Source organism: Convolutriloba macropyga, chromosome 1, assembly GCF_964194025.1.
Source record: "Convolutriloba macropyga chromosome 1, txConMacr16.3, whole genome shotgun sequence".
NCBI classification, from domain to species: Eukaryota; Metazoa; Xenacoelomorpha; order Acoela; family Convolutidae; genus Convolutriloba; species Convolutriloba macropyga.
This window is the reverse complement of record NC_134468.1, coordinates 70,759,509-70,777,503: the sequence shown is the minus strand read 5'-3', so window position 1 is coordinate 70,777,503 and position 17,995 is coordinate 70,759,509. Positions and strand designations below refer to the sequence as shown.

Sequence of the window (17,995 nt, the reverse complement as noted above, 5' to 3'; positions counted from 1 at the left end):
GCATCGTACGGGAATCGAACCCATGTCAACAGCTTGGAAGCCTGCTATGCTACCACTACACCAAAGATGCTTGGAGTTTGCCATTTAATTTGATGAAAAAAATTATGCAACGTACGGGACTCGTTTTAATGTCAACATCTTGTAAGCCTGCTATGCTTTCATTGCAACGGCAATTAATGCTTAAATTATGCCGTCACTATGAGTTTTTTGTATTGTTGAGAAATTTATCAGGCTGTTCTGATAAAAAAGTTTAGTTAGCTAATTACAGTTTGTTTTTGGCTTAACAACCAACTTTGAATAATTTGTGCATCGTACGGCAATCGAACCCATGTCAACAGCTTGGAAGCCTGCTATTCTACCACTACACCAACGATGCTTGGAGTTTGCCATTTAATTCGATGAAAAAAGTATGCAACGTACGGGACTCGTTTTAATGTCAACATCTTGTAAGACTGCTATGCTTTCATTGCAACAGCAATCAATGCTTAAATTATGCCGTCACTATGAGTGTTTTGTTTTGTTGAGAAATTTATCAGGCTGTTCTGACAAAAAGTTTTAGTTAGCTAATTACATTTTATTTTTGGCTTTGCTACCAACTTGATTAATTTGTGCATCGTACGGGAATCGAAACCATGTCAACAGCTTGGAGGGCTGCTATGCTACCACTACACCAACGATGCTTGAAGTTTGCTATTTAGTTTGATGACTAAAAGTTTGCATGGTACAGGACTCGGTTTAACGTCAACATCTTGTAAGACTGCTATGCTTTCATTGCAACAGCAATCAATGCTTAAATTATGCTGTCGCTATGAGTTTTTTGTTTTGTTGAGAAATTTACCAGGCTGTTCTGATAAAAAGTTTAGTTAGCTAATTACAGTTTGTTTTTGGCTTAACAACCAACTTTGAATAATTTGTGCATCGTACGGGAATCGAACCCATGTCAACAGCTTGGAAGCCTGCTATGCTACCACTACACCAAAGATGCTTGGAGTTTGCCATTTAATTTGATGAAAAAAATTATGCAACGTACGGGACTCGTTTTAATGTCAACATCTTGTAAGACTGCTATGCTTTCATTGCAACAGCAATCAATGCTTAAATTATGCCGTCACTATGAGTGTTTTGTTTTGTTGAGAAATTTATCAGGCTGTTCTGACAAAAAGTTTTAGTTAGCTAATTACATTTTATTTTTGGCTTTGCTACCAACTTGATTAATTTGTGCATCGTACGGGAATCGAAACCATGTCAACAGCTTGGAGGGCTGCTATGCTACCACTACACCAACGATGTTTGAAGTTTGCTATTTAGTTTGATGACTAAAAGTTTGCATGGTACAGGACTCGGTTTAACAGCAACATCTTGTAAGACTGCTATGCTTTCATTGCAACAGCAATCAATGCTTAAATTATGCTGTCGCTATGAGTTTTTTGTTTTGTTGAGAAATTTACCAGGCTGTTCTGATAAAAAGTTTAGTTAGCTAATTACAGTTTGTTTTTGGCTTAACAACCAACTTTGAATAATTTGTGCATCGTACGGGAATCGAACCCATGTCAACAGCTTGGAAGCCTGCTATGCTACCACTACACCAAAGATGCTTGGAGTTTGCCATTTAATTTGATGAAAAAAATTATGCAACGTACGGGACTCGTTTTAATGTCAACATCTTGTAAGACTGCTATGCTTTCATTGCAACAGCAATCAATGCTTAAATTATGCCGTCACTATGAGTGTTTTGTTTTGTTGAGAAATTTATCAGGCTGTTCTGACAAAAAGTTTTAGTTAGCTAATTACATTTTATTTTTGGCTTTGCTACCAACTTGATTAATTTGTGCATCGTACGGGAATCGAAACCATGTCAACAGCTTGGAGGGCTGCTATGCTACCACTACACCAACGATGTTTGAAGTTTGCTATTTAGTTTGATGACTAAAAGTTTGCATGGTACAGGACTCGGTTTAACAGCAACATCTTGTAAGACTGCTATGCTTTCATTGCAACAGCAATCAATGCTTTAATTATGCTGTCGCTATGAGTTTTTTTGTAATGTTGAGAAATTTATCAGGCTGTTCTGATAAAAAAGTTTAGTTAGCTAATTACAGTTTGTTTTTGGCTTAACAACCAACTTTGAATAATTTGTGCATCGTACGGGAATCGAACCCATGTCAACACCTTGGAAGGCTGCTATGCTACCACTACGCCAACGATGCTTGGAGTTTGCTGTTTAATTCGATGAAAAAAAGTATGCAACGTACGGGACTCGTTTGAAGGTCAACATCTTGTAAGACTGCTATGCTTTCATTGCAACAGCAATCAATGCTTAAATTATGCCGTCACTATGAGTTTTTTGTTTTGTTGAGAAATTTACCAGGCTGTTCTAATAAAAAGTTTAGTTAGCTAATTACAATTTGTTTTTGGCTGAACAACCAACTTTGATTAATTTGTCCATCGTACAGGAATCGAACGCATGTCAACAGCTTGGAAGTCTTCTATGCTACCACTACACCAAAGATGCTTGGAGTTTGCTATTTAATTCGATGAAAAAAAGTATGCAACGTACGGGACTCGTTTTAATGTCAACATCTTGTAAGACTTCTATGCTTTCATTGCAACAGCAATCAATGCTTAAATTATGCCGTCTTTATGAGTGTTTTGTTTTGTTGAGAAATTTATCAGGCTGTTCTGACAAAAAGTTTTAGTTAGCTAATTAAATTTTATTTTTGGCTTTGCTACCAACTTGATTAATTTGTGCATCGTACAGGAATCGAACGCATGTCAACAGCTTGGAAGGCTGCTATGCTACTACTACACCAACGATGCTTGGAGTTTGCTATTTAATTCGATGAAAAAAAGTATGCAACGTACGGGACTCGTTTTAATGTCAACATCTTGTAAGCCTGCTATGCTTTCATTGCAACAGCAATCAATGCTTAAATTATGCCGTCACTATGAGTGTTTTGTTTTGTTGAGAAATTTATCAGGCTGTTCTGACAAAAAGTTTTAGTTAGCTAATTACATTTTATTTTTGGCTTTGCTACCAATTTGATTAATTTGTGCATCGTACGGGAATCGAAACCATGTCAACAGCTTGGAGGGCTGCTATGCTACCACTACACCAACGATGCTTGAAGTTTGCTATTTATTTTGATGACTAAAAGTTTGCATGGTACAGGACTCGGTTTAACATCAACATCTTGTAAGACTGCTATGCTTTCATTGCAACAGCAATCAATGCTTAAATTATGCTGTCGCTATGAGTTTTTTTGTAATGTTGAGAAATTTATCAGGCTGTTCTGATAAAAAAGTTTAGTTAGCTAATTACAGTTTGTTTTTGGCTTAACAACCAACTTTGAATAATTTGTGCATCGTACGGGAATCGAACCCATGTCAACACCTTGGAAGGCTGCTATGCTACCACTACGCCAACGATGCTTGGAGTTTGCTGTTTAATTCGATCAAAAAAGTATGCAACGTACGGGATTCGTTTGAAGGTCAACATCTTGTAAGAATGCTATGCTTTCATTGCAACAGCAATCAATGCTTAAATTATGCCGTCACTATGAGTTTTTTGTTTTGTTGAGAAATTTACCAGGCTGTTCTGATAAAAAGTTTAGTTAGCTAATTACAGTTTGTTTTTGGCTTAACAACCAACTTTGATTAATTTGTGCATCGTACAGGAATCGAACGCATGTCAACAGCTGGGAAGTCTTCTATGCTACCACTACACAAGAGATGCTTGGAGTTGGCTATTTAATTCGATGAAAAAAATTATGCAACGTACGGGACTCGTTTTAATGTCAACATCTTGTAAGACTTCTATGCTTTCATTGCAACAGCAATCAATGCTTAAATTATGCCGTCTTTATGAGTGTTTTGTTTTGTTGAGAAAATTATCAGGCTGTTCTGACAAAAAGTTTTAGTTAGCTAATTAAATTTTATTTTTGGCTTTGCTATCAACTTGATTAATTTGTGCATCGTACAGGAATCGAACGCATGTCAACAGCTTGGAAGGCTGCTATGCTACCACTACACCAACGATGCTTGGAGTTTGCTATTTAATTCGATGAAAAAAAGTATGCAACGTACGGGACTCGTTTTAATGTCAACATCTTGTAAGCCTGCTATGCTTTCATTGCAACGGCAATTAATGCTTAAATTATGCCGTCACTATGAGTTTTTTGTATTGTTGAGAAATTTATCAGGCTGTTCTGATAAAAAAGTTTAGTTAGCTAATTACAGTTTGTTTTTGGCTTAACAACCAACTTTGAATAATTTATGCATCGTACGGCAATCGAACCCATGTCAACAGCTTGGAAGCCTGCTATTCTACCACTACACCAACGATGCTTGGAGTTTGCCATTTAATTCGATGAAAAAAGTATGCAACGTACGGGACTCGTTTTAATGTCAACATCTTGTAAGACTGCTATGCTTTCATTGCAACAGCAATCAATGCTTAAATTATGCCGTCACTATGAGTGTTTTGTTTTGTTGAGAAATTTATCAGGCTGTTCTGACAAAAAGTTTTAGTTAGCTAATTACATTTTGTTTTTGGTTTTGCTACCAACTTGATTAATTTGTGCATCGTACGGGAATCGAAACCATGTCAACAGCTTGGAGGGCTGCTATGCTACGACTACACCAACGATGCTTGAAGTTTGCTATTTAGTTTGATGACTAAAAGTTTGCATGGTATAGGACTCGGTTTAACGTCAACATCTTGTAAGACTGCTATGCTTTCATTGCAACAGCAATCAATGCTTAAATTATGCTGTCGCTATGAGTTTTTTGTAATGTTGAGAAGTTTATCAGGCTGTTCTGATAAAAAGTTTAGTTAGCTAATTACAGTTTGTTTTTGGCTTAACAACCAACTTTGAGTAATTTGTGCATCGTACGGGAATCGAACCCATGTCAACAGCTTGGAAGCCTGCTATGCTACCACTACACCAAAGATGCTTGGAGTTTGCTATTTAGTTTGATGACTAAAATTTGCATGGTACAGGACTCGGTTTAACATCAACATCTTGTAAGACTGCTATGCTTTCATTGCAACAGCAATCAATGCTTAAATTATGCTGTCGCTATGAGTTTTTTGTAATGTTGAGAAATTTATCAGGCTGTTCTGATAAAAAAGTTTAGTTAGCTAATTACAGTTTGTTTTTGGCTTAACAACCAACCTTGAATAATTTGTGCATCGTACGGGAATCGAACCCATGTCAACACCTTGGAAGGCTGCTATGCTACCACTACGCCAACAATGCTTGGAGTTTGCTGTTTAATTCGATGAAAAAAAGTATGCAACGTACGGGACTCGTTTGAAGGTCAACATCTTCTAAGACTGCTATGCTTTCATTAAAACAACAATCAATGCTTAAATTATGCCGTCACTATGAGTTTTTTGTTTTGTTGAGAAATTTACCAGGCTGTTCTGATAAAAAGTTTAGTTAGCTAATTACAGTTTGTTTTTGGCTTAACAACCAACTTTGATTAATTTGTGCATCGTACAGGAATCGAACGCATGTCAACAGCTTGGAAGGCTGCTATGCTACCACTACACCAACGATGCTTGGAGTTTGCTATTTATTTCGATGAAAAAAAGTATGCAACGTACGGGACTCGTTTCAATATCAACATCTTGTAAGCCTGCTATGCTTTCATTGCAACGGCAATCAATGCTTAAATTATGCCGTTACTATGAGTTTTTGTATTGTTGAGAAATTTATCAGGCTGTTCTGATAAAAAAGTTCAGTTAGCTAATTACAGTTTGTTTTTGGCTTAACAACCAACTTTGAATAATTTGTGCATCGTACGGGAATCGAAACCATGTCAACAGCTTGGAAGCCTGCTATGCTACCACTACACCAAAGATGCTTGGAGTTTGCCATTTAATTCGATGAAAAAAAGTATGCAACGTAGGGGACTCGTTTTAATGTCAACATCTTGTAAGACTGCTATGCTTTCATTGCAACAGCAATCAATGCTTAAATTATACCGTCACTATGAGTGTTTTGTTTTGTTGAGAAATTTATCAGGCTGTTCTGACAAAAAGTTTTAGTTAGCTAATTACATTTAATTTTTGGCTTTGCTACCAACTTGATTAATTTGTGCATCGTACGGGAATCGAACCCATGTCAACACCTTGGAAGTCTGCTATGCTACCACTACGCCAACGATGCTTGGAGTTTGCTGTTTAATTCGATGAAAAAAAGTATGCAACGTACGGGACTCGTTTGAAGGTCAACATCTTGTAAGACTGCTATGCTTTCATTAAAACAACAATCAATGCTTAAATTATGCCGTCACTATGAGTTTTGTTTTGTTGAGAAATTTACCAGGCTGTTCTGATAAAAAGTTTAGTTAGCTAATTACAGTTTGTTTTTGGCTTAACAACCAACTTTGATTAATTTGTGCATCGTACGGGAATCGAACGCATGTCAACAGCTTGGAAGGCTGCTATGCTACCACTACACCAACGATCCTTAGAGTGGGCTATGTAATTCGATGAAAAATAGTATGCAACGTACGGGACTCGTTTTAATGTCAACATTTTGTAAGACTGCTATGCTTCCATTGCAACAGCAATCAATGCTTAAATTATGCCGTCACTATGAGTTTTTTGTAATGTTGAGAAATTTATAAGGCTGTTCTGATCAAAAAGTTTAGTTGGCTAAGTACAATTTGTTTTTGGCTTAACCACCAACTTTGAATAATTTGTGTATCGTACGGGAATCGAACCCATTTCTATAGCTTGGAAGGCTGCTATGCTACCACTACACCAAAGATGCTTGGAGTTTGCTATTTAATTCGATGAAAAAAAGTATGCAACGATCGGGACTCGTTTGAAGGTCAACATCTTGTAAGACTGCTATGCTTTCATTAAAACAACAATCAATGCTTAAATTATGCCGTCACTATGAGTTTTTTGTTTTGTTGAGAAATTTACCAGGCTGTTCTGATAAAAAGTTTAGTTAGCTAATTACAGTTTGTTTTTGGCTTAACAACCAACTTTGATTAATTTGTGCATCGTACAGGAACCGAACGCATGTCAACAGCTTGGAAGGCTGCTATGCTACCACTACACCAACGATGCTTGGAGTTTGCTATTTATTTCGATGAAAAAAGTATGAAACGTACGGGACTCGTTTCAATGTCAACATCTTGTAAGCCTGCTATGCTTTCATTGCAACGGCAATCAATGCTTAAATTATGCCGTCACTATGAGTTTTTGTATTGTTGAGAAATTTATCAGGCTGTTCTGATAAAAAAGTTTAGTTAGCTAATTACAGTTTGTTTTTGGCTCTACAACCAACTTTGAATAATTTGTGCATCGTACGGGAATCGAACCCATGTCAACAGCTTGGAAGTCTGCTATGCTACCAATACACCAAAGATGCTTGGAGATTGCAATTTAGTTTGATGACTAAAAGTTTGCATGGTACAGGACTCGGTTTAACGTCAACATCTTATAAGGCTGCTATGCTTTCATTGCAACAGCAATCAATGCTTAAATTATGCTTTCGCTATGAGTTTTTTGTAATGTTGAGAAATTTATCAGGCTGTTCTGATAAAAAAGTTTAGTTAGCTAATTACAGTTTGTTTTTGGCTTAACAACCAACTTTGAATAATTTGTGCATCGTACGGGAATCGAACCCATGTCAACACCTTGGAAGGCTGCTATGCTACCACTACGCCAACGATGCTTGGAGTTTGCTGTTTAATTCGATGAAAAAAAGTATGCAACGTACGGGACTCGTTTGAATGTCAACATCTTGTAAGACTGCTATGCTTTCATTAAAACAACAATCAATGCTTAAATTATGCCGTCGCTATGAGTTTTTTGTTTTGTTGAGAAATTTACCAGGCTGTTCTGATAAAAAGTTTAGTGAGCTAATTACAGTTTGTTTTTGGCTTAACAACCAACTTTGAATAATTTGTGCATCGTACGGGAATCGAACCCATGTCAACAGCTTGGAAGTCTGCTATGCTACCACTACACAAAAGATGCTTGGAGTTTGCTATTTAATTCGATGAAAAAAAGTATGCAACGTACGGGACTCGTTTTAATGTCAACATCTTGTAAGACTGCTATGCTTTCATTGCAACAGCAATCAATGCTTAAATTATGCCGTCACTATGAGTGTTTTGTTTTGTTGAGAAATTTATAAGGCTGTTCTGACAAAAAGTTTTAGTTAGCTAATTACATTTTATTTTTGGCTTTGCTACCAACTTGATTATTTTGTGCATCGTACGGGAATCGAAACCATGTCAACAGCTTGGAGGGCTGCTATGCTACCACTACACCAAAGATGCTTGAAGTTTGCTTTTTAGTTTGATGACTAAAAGTTTGCATGGTACAGGACTCGGTTTAACGTCAATATCTTGTAAGACTGCTATGCTTGCATTGCAACAGCAATCAATGCTTAAATTATGCTGTCGCTATGAGTTTTTTTGTAATGTTGAGAAATTTATCAGGCTGTTCTGACAAAAAGTTTTAGTTAGCTAATTACATTTTTTTTTGGCTTTGCTACCAACTGGATTAATTTGTGCATCGTACGGGAATCGAACCCATGTCAACACCTTGGAAGGCTGCTATGCTACCACTACGCCAACGATGCTTGAAGTTTGCTATTTAGTTTGATGACTAAAAGTTTGCATGGTACAGGACTCGGTTTAACGTCAACATCTTGTAAGACTGCCATGCTTTCATTGCAACAGCAATCAATGCTTAAATTATGCTGTCTCTATGAGTGTTTTGTTTTGTTGAGAGATTTATCAGGCTGTTCTGACAAAAAGTTTTAGTTAGCTAATTACATTTTATTTTTGGCTTTGCTACCAACTTGATTAATTTGTGCATCGTACGGGAATCGAACCCATGTCAACACCTTGGAAGGCTGCTATGCTACCACTACGCCAACGATGCTTGGAGTTTGCTGTTTAATTCGATGAAAAATGTATGCAACGTACGGGACTCGTTTTAATGTCAACATCTTGTAAGACTGCTATGCTTTCATTGCAACAGCAATCAATGCTTAAATTATGCCGTCACTATGAGTCTTTTATTTTGTTGAGAGATTTATCAGGCTGTTCTGACGAAAAGTTTTAGTTAGCTAATTACAGTTTACTTTTGGCTTAGCTACCAACTTTGAGTAATTTGTGCATCGTACGGGAATCTAACCCATGTTAACAGCTTGGAAGGCTGCTATGCTACCACTACATAAACGATGCTTAGTGTTTGCTATTTAATTCGATGAAAAAATTATGCTACGTACGGGACTCGTTTTATTGTCAACATCTTGTAAGACTGCAATGCTTTCATTGCAACAGCAATCAAGGCTTAAATTATGCCGTCACTATGAGTTTTTTGTAATGTTGAGAAATTTATCAGGCTGTTCTGATCAAAAAGTTTAGTTGGCTAAGTACAATTTGTTTTTGGCTTAACCACCAACTTTGAATAATTTGTGCATCGTACGGCAATCGAACCCTTGTCAACAGCTTGGAAGTCCGCTAAGCTACCACTACACCAACGATGCTTGGAGTTTGCTATTTAATTCGATGAAAAAAAGTATGCAACGTACGGGACTCGTTTTAATGTCAACATCTTGTAGGACTGCTATGCTTTCATTGCAACAGCACTCAATGCTTAAATAATGCCGTCACTATGAGTTTTTTGTTTTGTTGAGAAATTTATCAGGCTGTTCTGACAAAAAGTTTTAGTTAGCTAATTACAATTTATTTTTGGCTTAGCTACCAACTTTGAATAATTTGTGCACCGTACGGGAATCGAACCCATGTCAGTAGCTTGGAAGGCTGCTATGCTACCACTACACCAACGATGCTTAGTGTTTGCTATTTAATTCGATGAGAAAAAGTATGCAACGTACGGGACTCGTTTTAATGTCAACATCTTGTAAGACTGCTATGCTTTCATTGCAACAGCACTCAATGCTTAAATTATGCCGTCACTATGAGTTTTTTGTTTTGTTGAGAAATTTATCAGGCTGTTCTGACAATAAGTTTTAGTTAGCTAATTACAATTTATTTTTGGCTTAGCTAGCAACTTTGAATAATTTGTGCATCGTACGGGAATCGAACCCATGTCAGCAGTTTGGAAGGCTGCTATGCTACCACTACACCAACGATGCTTAGTGTTTGCTATTTAATTCGATGAAAAAAAAGTATGCAACGTACGGGACTCGTTTTATTGTCAACATCTTGTAAGACTGTTATGCTTTCATTGCAACAGCAATCAATGCTTAAATTATGCCGTCACTATGAGTTTTTTGTAATGTTGAGAAATTTATAAGGCTGTTCTGATCAAAAAGTTTAGTTGGCTAAGTACAATTTGTTTTTGGCTTAACCACCAACTTTGAATAATTTGTGCATCGTACGGGAATCGAACCCATTTCTACAGCTTGGAAGGCTGCTATGCTACCACTACACCAACGATGCTTGGAGTTTGCTATTTAATTCGATGAAAAAAAGTATGCAACGTACGGGACTCGTTTTAATGTCAACATCTTGTAAGAGTGCTATGCTTTCATTGCAACAGCAATCAATGCTTAAATTATGTCGTCACTATGAGTTTTTTGTTTTGCTGAGAAATTTATCAGGCTTTTCTGACAAAAAGATTTAGTTAGCGAATTACAATTTATTTTTGGCTTTGCTACCAACTTTGAATAATTTGTGCATCGTACGGGAATTGAACCCATGTCAACAGCTTGGAGGTCTGCTTTGCTACCACTACACCAACGATGCTTGGAGTTTGCTATTTAATTCGATGAAAAAAAGTATGCAACGTACGGGACTCGTTTTAATTTCAACATCTTGTAAGACTGCTATGCTTTCATTGCAACAGCACTCAATGCTTAAATTATGCCGTCACTATGAGTTTTTTGTTTTGTTGAGAAATGTATCAGGCTTTTCTAACAAAAAGTTTTAGTTAGCTAATTCCATTTTTTTTGGCTTAGCTACCAACTTTTAATAATTTGTGCATCGTACAGGAATTGAACGCATGTCAACAGCTTCGAAGGCTGCTATTCTACCACTACACCAACGATGCTTGGAGTTTGCTATTTAATTCGATGAAGAAAAAGTATGCAACGTACGGGACTCGTTTTAATGTCAACATCTTGTAAGACTGCTATGCTTTCATTGCAACAGCAATCAATGCTTAAATTATGCCGTCACTATGAGTTTTTTGTTTTGTTGAGAAATTTATCAGGCTGTTCTGACAAAAAGTTTTAGTTAGCTAATTACAATTTATTTTTGGCCTAGCTACCAACTTTGAATAATTTTTTGCTTCGTACAGGAATCGAACCCATATCAACATCTTGGAAAGCTGCTATGCTACCACTACACCAACGATTCTTAGTGTTTGCTATTTAATTCGATGGAAAAAAGTATGCAACGTACGGGACTCGTTTTTTTGTCAACATCTTGTAAGACTGCTATGCTTTCATTGCAACAGCAATCAATGCTTAAATTATGCCGTCACTATGAGTTTTTTGCAATGTTGAGAAATTTATCAGGCTGTTCTGATAAAAAAGTTTAGTTGGCTAAGTACAATTTGTTTTTGGCTTAACCACCAACTTTGAATAATTTGTGCATCGTACGGGAATCGAACCCATGTCAACATCTGGGAAGTCTGCCATGCTACCACTACACCAACGATGCTGGGAGTTTGCTAGTTAATTCGATGAAAAAAGTATGCAACGTACGGGACTCGTTTTAATGTCAACATCTTGTAAGACTGCTATGCTTTCATTAAAACAGCAATCAATGCTTAAATTATGCCGTCACTATGAGTTTTTTGTTTTGTTGAGAAATTTACCAGGCTGTTCCGATAAAGAGTTTTAGTTAGCTAATTACAATTTATATTTGGCTTAGCTACCAACTTTGAACAATTTGCTCATCGTACGGGAAGCGAACCCATGTCAACATCTGGGAAGTCTGCCATGCTACCACTACACCAACGATACTTTGATATTTCTATTTAATTCGATGATAAAAAGTATGCAACGTACGGGACTCGTTTGAATGTCAACATCTTGTAAGACTGCTATGCTTTCATTGCAACAGCAATTAATGCTTGAAATTGCCGTCACAATGAGTTTTTGGTTTTGTTGAGAAATGTATCAGGCTGTTCTGATAAAAAGTTTCGTTAGCTAACTACAATTTATTTTTGCCTTAACTACCAACTTTGAATAATTTGTGCATCGTACGTGAATTGAAGCCATGTCAACTGCTTGGAGGGCTGCTATGCTACCACTACACCAACGATACTTGGAGTTTTCTATTTAATTCGATGAAAAAAAAGTATGCAACGTACGGGACTCGTTTTATTGTCAACATCTTGTAAGACTGCTATGCTTTCATTGCAACAGCAATCAATGCTTAAATTATGCCGTCACTATGAGTTTTTTGTAATGTTGAGAAATTTATAAGGCTGTTCTGATCAAAAAGTTTAGTTGGCTAAGTACAATTTGTTTTTGGCTTAACCACCAACTTTGAATAATTTGTGCATCGTACGGGAATCGAACCCATTTCTACAGCTTGGAAGGCTGCTATGCTACCACTACACCAACGATGCTTGGAGTTTGCTATTTAATTCGATGAAAAAAAGTATGCAACGTACGGGACTCGTTTTAATGTCAACATCTTGTAAGAGTGCTATGCTTTCATTGCAACAGCAATCAATGCTTAAATTATGTCGTCACTATGAGTTTTTTGTTTTGCTGAGAAATTTATCAGGCTTTTCTGACAAAAAGATTTAGTTAGCGAATTACAATTTATTTTTGGCTTTGCTACCAACTTTGAATAATTTGTGCATCGTACGGGAATTGAACCCATGTCAACAGCTTGGAGGTCTGCTTTGCTACCACTACACCAACGATGCTTGGAGTTTGCTATTTAATTCGATGAAAAAAAGTATGCAACGTACGGGACTCATTTTAATTTCAACATCTTGTAAGACTGCTATGCTTTCATTGCAACAGCACTCAATGCTTAAATTATGCCGTCACTATGAGTTTTTTGTTTTGTTGAGAAATGTATCAGGCTTTTCTAACAAAAAGTTTTAGTTAGCTAATTCCATTTTTTTTGGCTTAGCTACCAACTTTTAATAATTTGTGCATCGTACAGGAATTGAACGCATGTCAACAGCTTCGAAGGCTGCTATTCTACCACTACACCAACGATGCTTGGAGTTTGCTATTTAATTCGATGAAGAAAAAGTATGCAACGTACGGGACTCGTTTTAATGTCAACATCTTGTAAGACTGCTATGCTTTCATTGCAACAGCAATCAATGCTTAAATTATGCCGTCACTATGAGTTTTTTGTTTTGTTGAGAAATTTATCAGGCTGTTCTGACAAAAAGTTTTAGTTAGCTAATTACAATTTATTTTTGGCCTAGCTACCAACTTTGAATAATTTTTTGCTTCGTACAGGAATCGAACCCATATCAACATCTTGGAAAGCTGCTATGCTACCACTACACCAACGATTCTTAGTGTTTGCTATTTAATTCGATGGAAAAAAGTATGCAACGTACGGGACTCGTTTTATTGTCAACATCTTGTAGGACTGCTATGCTTTCATTGCAACAGCAATCAATGCTTAAATTATGCCGTCACTATGAGTTTTTTGCAATGTTGAGAAATTTATCAGGCTGTTCTGATAAAAAAGTTTAGTTGGCTAAGTACAATTTGTTTTTGGCTTAACCACCAACTTTGAATAATTTGTGCATCGTACGGGAATCGAACCCATGTCAACATCTGGGAAGTCTGCCATGCTACCACTACACCAACGATGCTGGGAGTTTGCTAGTTAATTCGATGAAAAAAGTATGCAACGTACGGGACTCGTTTTAATGTCAACATCTTGTAAGACTGCTATGCTTTCATTAAAACAGCAATCAATGCTTAAATTATGCCGTCACTATGAGTTTTTTGTTTTGTTGAGAAATTTACCAGGCTGTTCCGATAAAGAGTTTTAGTTAGCTAATTACAATTTATATTTGGCTTAGCTACCAACTTTGAACAATTTGCTCATCGTACGGGAATCGAACCCATGTCAACATCTGGGAAGTCTGCCATGCTACCACTACACCAACGATACTTTGATATTTCTATTTAATTCGATGATAAAAAGTATGCAACGTACGGGACTCGTTTGAATGTCAACATCTTGTAAGACTGCTATGCTTTCATTGCAACAGCAATCAATGCTTGAATTATGCCGTCACTATGAGTTTTTTTTAATGTTGAGAAATTTATCAGGCTGTTCTGCTAAAAAAGTTTAGTTAGCTAATAACAATTTATTTTTGGCTTTGCTACCAACTTTGAATAATATGTGCATCGTACGGGAATCGAACCCATGTCAACAGCTTGCAAGGCTGCTATGCTACCACTACACCAACGATGCTTGGAGTTTGCTGTTTAATTCGATGAAAAAAAGTATGCAACGTACGGGACTCGTTTTAATGTCAACATCTTGTAAGACTGCTATGCTTTCATTGCAACAGCAATTAATGCTTGAAATTGCCGTCACAATGAGTTTTTGGTTTTGTTGAGAAATGTATCAGGCTGTTCTGATAAAAAGTTTCGTTAGCTAACTACAATTTATTTTTGCCTTAACTACCAACTTTGAATAATTTGTGCATCGTACGTGAATTGAAGCCATGTCAACTGCTTGGAGGGCTGCTATGCTACCACTACACCAACGATACTTGGAGTTTTCTATTTAATTCGATGGAAAAAAGTATGCAACGTACGGGACTCGTTTTAATGTCAACATCTTGTACGACTGCTATGCTTTCATTAAAACAGCAATCAATGCTCTATTTATTCCGTCACTATGAGTTTTTTGTTTGTTTGAGAATTTTACCAGGCTGTTCTGATAAAAAGTTTTAGTTAGCTAATTACAATTTATTTTTGGCTTAGCTACCAACTTTGAATAATTTGTGCATCGTACGGGAATCGAACCCATGTTAACAGCTTGGAAGGCTGCTGTGCTACCACTACACCAACGATGCTTGGAGTTTGATATTTAATTCGATGAAAAAAGTATGCAACGTACGGGACTCGTTTTATTGTCAACATCTGGTAAGACTGCTATGCTTTCATTGCAACAGCAATCAATGCTTGAATTATGCCGTCACTATGAGTGTTTTGTATTGTTGAGAAATTTTGCTAAAAAGTTTAGTTAGCTAATTACAATTTATTTTTGGCTTTGCTACCAACTTTGAATAATTTGTGCATCGTACGGGAATCGAACCCATGTCAACACCTTGGAAGGCTGCTATGCTAACACTACACCAACGATGCTGGGATGTTGCTAGTTAATTCGATGAAAAAAGTACTCAACGTACAGGAGTCGTTTTAATGTCAACATCTTGTAAGACTGCTATGCTTTCATTGCAACAGCAATTAATGCTTGAAATTGCCGTCACAATGAGTTTTTGGTTTTGTTGAGAAATATATCAGGCTGTTCTGATAAAAAGTTTCGTTAGCTAACTACAATTTATTTTTGCCTTAACTACCAACTTTGAATAATTTGTGCATCGTACGTGAATTGAAGCCATGTCAACAGCTTGGAGGGCTGCTATGCTACCACTACACTAACGATACTTGGAGTTTGCTATTTAATTCGATGGAAAAAAGTATGCAACGTACGGGACTCGTTTTTATGTCAACATCTTGTACGACTGCTATGCTTTCATTAAAACAGCAATCAATGCTCAATTTATTCCGTCACTATGAGTTTTTTGTTTGGTTGAGAATTTTACCAGGCTGTTCTGATAAAAAGTTTTAGTTAGCTAATTACAATTTATTTTTGGCGTAGCTACCAACTTTGAATAATTTGTGCATCGTACGGGAATCGAACCCATGTCAACAGCTTGGAAGGCTGCTATGCTACCACTACACCAACGATGCTGGGAGGTTGCTAGTTAATTCGATGGAAAAAAGTATGCAACGTACAGGACTCGTTTTAGTGTCAACATCTTGTAAGACTGCTATGCTTTCATTAAAACAGCAATCAATGCTCAATTTATTCCGTCACTATGAGTTTTTTGTTTGGTTGAGAATTTTACCAGGCTGTTCTGATAAAAAGTTTTAGTTAGCTAATTACAATTTATTTTTGGCGTAGCTACCAACTTTGAATAATTTGTGCATCGTACGGGAATCGAACCCATGTCAACAGCTTGGAAGGCTGCTATGCTACCACTACACCAACGATGCTGGGAGGTTGCTAGTTAATTCGATGGAAAAAAGTATGCAACGTACAGGACTCGTTTTAGTGTCAACATCTTGTAAGACTGCTATGCTTTCATTGCAACAGCAATTAATGCTTGAATTTTGCCGTCACAATGAGTTTTTGGTTTTGTTGAGAAATTTTGCTAAAAAGTTTAGTTTGCTAATTACAATTTATTTTTGGCTTTGCTACCAACTTTGAATAATTTGTGCATCGTACGGGAATCGAACCCATGTCAACAGCTTGGAAGGCTGCTATGCTACCACTACACCAACGATGCTGGGAGGTTGCTAGTTAATTCGATGGAAAAAAGTATGCAACGTACAGGACTCGTTTTAATGTCAACATCTTGTAAGACTGCTATGCTTTCATTGCAACAGCAATCAATGCTTGAATTTTGCCGTCACAATGAGTTTTTGGTTTTGTTGAGAAATGTATCAGGCTGTTCTGATAAAAAGTTTCGTTAGCTAACTACAATTCATTTTTGCCTTAACTACCAACTTTGAATAATTTGTGCATCGTACGTGAATTGAAGCCATGTCAACAGCTTGGAGGGCTGCTATGCTACCACTACACCAACGATACTTGTAGTTTGCTATTTAATTCGATGGAAAAAAGTATGCAACGTACGGGACTTCTTTCAATGTCAGCATCTTGTACGACTGCTATGCTTTCATTAAAACAGCAATCAATGCTCAATTTATGCCGTCACTATGAGTTTTTTGTTTGGTTGAGAATTTTACCAGGCTGTTCTGATAAAAAGTTTTAGTTAGCTAATTACAATTCATTTTTGGCTTAGCTACCAACTTTGAATAATTTGTGCATCGTACGGGAATCGAACCCATGTCCACATCTTGTAAGACTGCTATGCTTTCATTGAAACAGCAATCAATGCTTGAGTTATGCCGTCACTATGAGTTTTTTGTATTGTTGAGAAATTTATCAGTCTGTTCTGATAAAAAAAGTTTAGTTAGCTAATTATAATTTAGTTTTGGGTTAGATACCAACTTTGAATAATTTGTGCATCGTACGGGAATCGAACCCATGTCGACAGCTTGGAAGGCTGCTATGCTACCACTACACCAACGATGCTGGGATGTTGCTAGTTAATTCGATAAAAAAGTACTCAACGTACAGGACTCGTTTTAATGTCAACATCTTGTAAGACTGCTATGCTTTCATTGCAACAGCAATCAATGCTTGAATTTTGCCGTCACAATGAGTTTTTGGTTTTGTTGAGAAATGTATCAGGCTGTTCTGATAAAAAGTTTCGTTAGCTAACTACAATTCATTTTTGCCTTAACTACCAACTTTGAATAATTTGTGCATCGTACGTGAATTGAAGCCATGTCAACAGCTTGGAGGGCTGCTATGCTACCACTACACCAACGATACTTGTAGTTTGCTATTTAATTCGATGGAAAAAAGTATGCAACGTACGGGACTTCTTTCAATGTCAGCATCTTGTACGACTGCTATGCTTTCATTAAAACAGCAATCAATGCTCAATTTATGCCGTCACTATGAGTTTTTTGTTTGGTTGAGAATTTTACCAGGCTGTTCTGATAAAAAGTTTTAGTTAGCTAATTACAATTCATTTTTGGCTTAGCTACCAACTTTGAATAATTTGTGCATCGTACGGGAATCGAACCATTGTCCAAATCTTGTAAGACTGCTATGCTTTCATTGAAACAGCAATCAATGCTTGAATTATGCCGTCACTATGAGTTTTTTGTATTGTTGA

General features: G+C 36.8%; 1 protein-coding gene and 19 non-coding genes across 31 annotated transcripts in view; 1 reads left to right on the top strand and 19 right to left on the bottom strand.

Moving 5' to 3' along the window:
• The window catches only part of LOC142342119 (cilia- and flagella-associated protein 46-like), a 754,419-nt gene that overhangs the window by 687,444 nt on the left and 48,980 nt on the right, over positions 1 to 17,995 (top strand). The gene's annotated exons all lie outside the window — the stretch shown is intronic.
• Positions 610 to 680, bottom strand: Trnag-ucc (transfer RNA glycine (anticodon UCC)). The gene has a single exon. It is a non-coding gene; the product is annotated as a tRNA-Gly (tRNA).
• On the bottom strand, positions 2,137 to 2,207 carry Trnag-ucc (transfer RNA glycine (anticodon UCC)). The gene has a single exon. It is a non-coding gene; the product is annotated as a tRNA-Gly (tRNA).
• On the bottom strand, positions 3,052 to 3,122 carry Trnag-ucc (transfer RNA glycine (anticodon UCC)). The gene has a single exon. It is a non-coding gene; the product is annotated as a tRNA-Gly (tRNA).
• Positions 3,359 to 3,429, bottom strand: Trnag-ucc (transfer RNA glycine (anticodon UCC)). The gene has a single exon. It is a non-coding gene; the product is annotated as a tRNA-Gly (tRNA).
• Positions 3,968 to 4,038, bottom strand: Trnag-ucc (transfer RNA glycine (anticodon UCC)). The gene has a single exon. It is a non-coding gene; the product is annotated as a tRNA-Gly (tRNA).
• Trnag-ucc (transfer RNA glycine (anticodon UCC)) lies at positions 5,493 to 5,563 on the bottom strand. The gene has a single exon. It is a non-coding gene; the product is annotated as a tRNA-Gly (tRNA).
• Trnag-ucc (transfer RNA glycine (anticodon UCC)) lies at positions 7,627 to 7,697 on the bottom strand. Its single transcript has one exon. It is a non-coding gene; the product is annotated as a tRNA-Gly (tRNA).
• On the bottom strand, positions 8,542 to 8,612 carry Trnag-ucc (transfer RNA glycine (anticodon UCC)). The gene has a single exon. It is a non-coding gene; the product is annotated as a tRNA-Gly (tRNA).
• Trnag-ucc (transfer RNA glycine (anticodon UCC)) lies at positions 8,847 to 8,917 on the bottom strand. The gene has a single exon. It is a non-coding gene; the product is annotated as a tRNA-Gly (tRNA).
• Trnag-ucc (transfer RNA glycine (anticodon UCC)) lies at positions 9,763 to 9,833 on the bottom strand. The gene has a single exon. It is a non-coding gene; the product is annotated as a tRNA-Gly (tRNA).
• Positions 10,069 to 10,139, bottom strand: Trnag-ucc (transfer RNA glycine (anticodon UCC)). The gene has a single exon. It is a non-coding gene; the product is annotated as a tRNA-Gly (tRNA).
• Trnag-ucc (transfer RNA glycine (anticodon UCC)) lies at positions 10,376 to 10,446 on the bottom strand. Its single transcript has one exon. It is a non-coding gene; the product is annotated as a tRNA-Gly (tRNA).
• On the bottom strand, positions 12,516 to 12,586 carry Trnag-ucc (transfer RNA glycine (anticodon UCC)). Its single transcript has one exon. It is a non-coding gene; the product is annotated as a tRNA-Gly (tRNA).
• Trnaa-ugc (transfer RNA alanine (anticodon UGC)) lies at positions 14,351 to 14,421 on the bottom strand. The gene has a single exon. It is a non-coding gene; the product is annotated as a tRNA-Ala (tRNA).
• Trnag-ucc (transfer RNA glycine (anticodon UCC)) lies at positions 14,961 to 15,031 on the bottom strand. The gene has a single exon. It is a non-coding gene; the product is annotated as a tRNA-Gly (tRNA).
• Trnag-ucc (transfer RNA glycine (anticodon UCC)) lies at positions 15,862 to 15,932 on the bottom strand. The gene has a single exon. It is a non-coding gene; the product is annotated as a tRNA-Gly (tRNA).
• On the bottom strand, positions 16,168 to 16,238 carry Trnag-ucc (transfer RNA glycine (anticodon UCC)). The gene has a single exon. It is a non-coding gene; the product is annotated as a tRNA-Gly (tRNA).
• Trnag-ucc (transfer RNA glycine (anticodon UCC)) lies at positions 16,461 to 16,531 on the bottom strand. Its single transcript has one exon. It is a non-coding gene; the product is annotated as a tRNA-Gly (tRNA).
• On the bottom strand, positions 17,273 to 17,343 carry Trnag-ucc (transfer RNA glycine (anticodon UCC)). The gene has a single exon. It is a non-coding gene; the product is annotated as a tRNA-Gly (tRNA).